At 38.5% G+C, this 3445-nt stretch overlaps 1 non-coding gene across 1 annotated transcript; it reads left to right on the top strand.

Moving 5' to 3' along the window:
• The first annotated feature begins 2704 nt into the window (after nucleotides 1-2704).
• On the top strand, nucleotides 2705-2810 carry LOC121453083. Its single transcript, XR_005974958.1, has one exon. It is a non-coding gene; the product is annotated as a U6 spliceosomal RNA (small nuclear RNA).
• Nucleotides 2811-3445: the final 635 nt, after the last annotated feature.

Raw genomic sequence — 3445 nt, 5'->3', positions numbered from 1 at the left:
ACATTCTTCATATCTTTCTAAAACTGCAGAATATGGCATTTAATGTTTTAATAACTTAGGATTTTTCATGACAATGAGACACTCTGCTCCTGGCAGCACCAATCTACTTCAGGAAGAAGATGGGTATCGAAGAGGATCCTTATGGAGTTTGATAGCCATTTGGGCAAGAAACTGTTCTTGCCTGGACTGTTGCATAAACTGGACAAAGAGAACTCACAGAGAGAGGACTGCTGAACTTGCCTAAAGGTGAGATGATCTTTCGGGGTTCCTGATTCATGAAAGAGTCTGTGAGACATTCTGCAGGACACAACAGATAGTGACTGAACTGACTTTGAAATGTTCTGCTTCATGGAAATGTCTCTGGATACCATGGCCCTGTAGGTCGAAAATGGATGCCCCAACAGTACAGAGAAACTTTGGATGACTGTCCAGGCAGCGAGATGTCTCTGTCATTTCTAGAGTTTGAATATTGCTTTTTTCTTGTTTGCTTAGGTAATATTGTATCTTTCTGGAGTCTTTGATGGAGTTAGGAATAGTTCGTTATAGTTATAGTTTTCCTTAGTTGTGATAAAGATTATTGTAATTTTTACTTGATAACTGTTTTGTTATATGTAATTTTGCTATGTTAAGGTTAAAGCCTTCCTTTTTTTGTTTAAACAGAAAAAGGGGAAGTGATGTGGGAGTGTCATATATCAATCTGTTGATTTCATTGGCTAAGTAATAAACAAACTGCTTGGGCTCATAGCTTAGAACATAGGTGGGTGGAGTAAACAGAACAGAATGCTGGGAGGAAGAGGAAGTGAGCTCAGACTGGACAGCTCTCCTCTTGGGAGCAGACACCTCAGAGAGACGCCATGCTTCCAGCTCCCAGGCAGACGCATGCGATGAATCTCCGACCCAGGATGGACATAGGCTAGAATCTTCTCGGTAAGCACACCTAGGGGCGCTACACAGATGATTAGAAATGGGCTAAATTAATATGTGAGAATTAGCCTAGAAGAGGCTAGATAGAAATGGGCCAAGCGGTGTTTAAAAGAATGCAGTTTTCCATGTAATTATTTCGGGTAAAGCTAGCCGTGGGGGCGGCGGGGTGCTGGGGACGCAGTCCCGCCGCCCATATTACTACACTGCCCTGTTTAAGTTCCCGTCCTGACTTCTTTCAACAATAAACAGTAATATGGAAGTGTAAGCCAAATAAACCTTCTCCTCTCCAACTTGCTTATTTGTCACTGTGTATCACTGCAACAATATAAACCCTAACAAAGACATGCACCAAAGGAATTGATGTAAAAGTACTGCAAAATATGAACAACTCTTTCTTACCATTGCGGAAGAATAAATCAAGTGATTCCTTTTTCTTTAAACCCCTCTAAAGCCATAAAGTGCTCATCTAAATGAACTAGGAGCTTCAACACTATGCCAATGCCTAACATTTCCAGAGAGCAGTCACAAGCTTGATATTATTAGCAATGTATAAAAATAGGGCATTTCATTTTCCGAAATCCAACCTGGTTTATGTAATATGGCCCAGACCATCCTTGAGATTCTCATCAGAATCACTTTAATTTTGGAGTCCGGATGGAAAGTTTTTGCAAAGTGACCCTGTGGCTAGTTCCCCCAATCTCCAGTATGAAATTAGAAAAGTTTTCTTGTGAAGAGACAGGTCTTGCCTGACCAAATCCATTTCCACAGAGCTTTGAGAACCGTGTTTCCTTGCAAATGATGGGTGCAAGCCCTGCTGGGAATGCTGTGGTTCTCCACTTGGGAGAGAATGTGACCCAAATTCTCTGTGCACACACTAGGGAAGCCTGATTCCTCTACTCTCAAACTTCCAGTGGGGGCTCTGTCACACTTCAGTCCTTGATGTTATGTAAATCCACACTTTTCCCACCTTGCCAAGAGTCATGGCTATTCAGGAAGATCAGACAGAAAAGGTGTAAGCTCGAGGGAAGCCTCATTTTAAAATAAAACATAAAGGGGCTGGAGATGTTGACCAGTGGTGGAGTCATGCCCTAACATAGATAAGGCCCTGGGTCGGACTCCCATTAACCTAGTAACAAAGCAAGACACAATATACTCCCACACATAGGTGATAAAAAATGTTTGACTCTCTACTTTAAGCACTATATAGAATATGGGACCACAAGCATGTTTATGCCATTTAAACCAAATTGTCACATCTCTATGTCTCCAATTCAACACTGAAAAAAGCATCTGCCTATGTCAAATAATATATGTAATGAAAGGATATTCTAATCAAGTAACCTTGGGAATATTTTTTCCAATACATTAAACAAAAGTGAAATCATGCTTTAAAAAGATAAAAGCAGAAATGAAAGCCTGAAGAATGATCACTGAGTTTTATAAGTATTATTTATTTATTCATTTTCATGAATACGAAAACTATAGATATTTCAAAGGTAGACTATGATGTTTTTTTTAAGTTAAGATATTATGGAGTAATCTATCCAGAATATTCAGATTATCCATAAATGTAAATATTTATAATTTCAAATGAAAACATGTTACAGAAAGGAAAATACAACATTCAAAAGAAATAATCAAGTTGCCCTTACCCAAAGAACACAGATAAACCCATATGCAAGGACAAAGTAATTTGTTTTAGTTAGATGAAAAGAGGATTGTGAAAGTGTCCACATTTTAATTACCTATGCTTTCTTTTGGTACAAGAGGCGGTGCTATTGTGTTCACTTTGGCAGCATATCTACTAAAACTGGAAAAACACACAGAAGTCTAGCATGGCCACTGTGAAGGACGATTCATAAATCCCAGAATCAGATCATATAATTACATGAACTGAATGTATAAAAAGTTCATTCAACAAAATTATAGCAAAAAAGTCAATGATAGAGAAAGAAATGGGCATCCAAACCCAGAGGCATTTAGGACCCAAAAGTATGACAAGAGAACCTCTGTATGGCATGCTACATAATCAAAATAACAAGAACAAAAAGAAAATAAGCTCTATTAAAAGATATGAGGTAAGACACCTATGTAGTTAAAAATATAGGCACATAAAATTAGTATAAGATTTCTTGTCAGCAACCCTAAACACCAGGAAGCCATGTAAGGTATATAGCAAATCCTTCAAGTAAACACTAGACAACTGGCATTGCTATGTTAACCAAATCTATCTTTTAAACTTTGTAGAGAAGGATTGGAGAGATGAACTAACAAGTAAAAGCACACAGTGTTCATGCAGAGTACCAGAGTTTGATCCCCAGCATCCGCATCAGGCAGCTCACAGCTGCCTATAGTTCAGTCTCTGAGAGGATGCATCACTGCTGTCTCCTGAAGGCACCTGAACACACACACACACACACACACACACACACACACACACTCACACATGCACACACACGCATACAATTTAAAAATAATAAAAATAAATCTTATTTAAATTGACAGAAAGTAAACTTATTTC

The sequence above is a fragment of the Microtus oregoni genome, unplaced genomic scaffold (assembly GCF_018167655.1).
Source record: "Microtus oregoni isolate MIOR12 unplaced genomic scaffold, Mior012 000010F_ref0000083, whole genome shotgun sequence".
NCBI lineage: Eukaryota > Metazoa > Chordata > Mammalia > Rodentia > Cricetidae > Microtus > Microtus oregoni.
The sequence above is the reverse complement of the archived record's forward strand: the minus strand, read 5'-3'. Positions and strand labels throughout refer to the sequence as shown.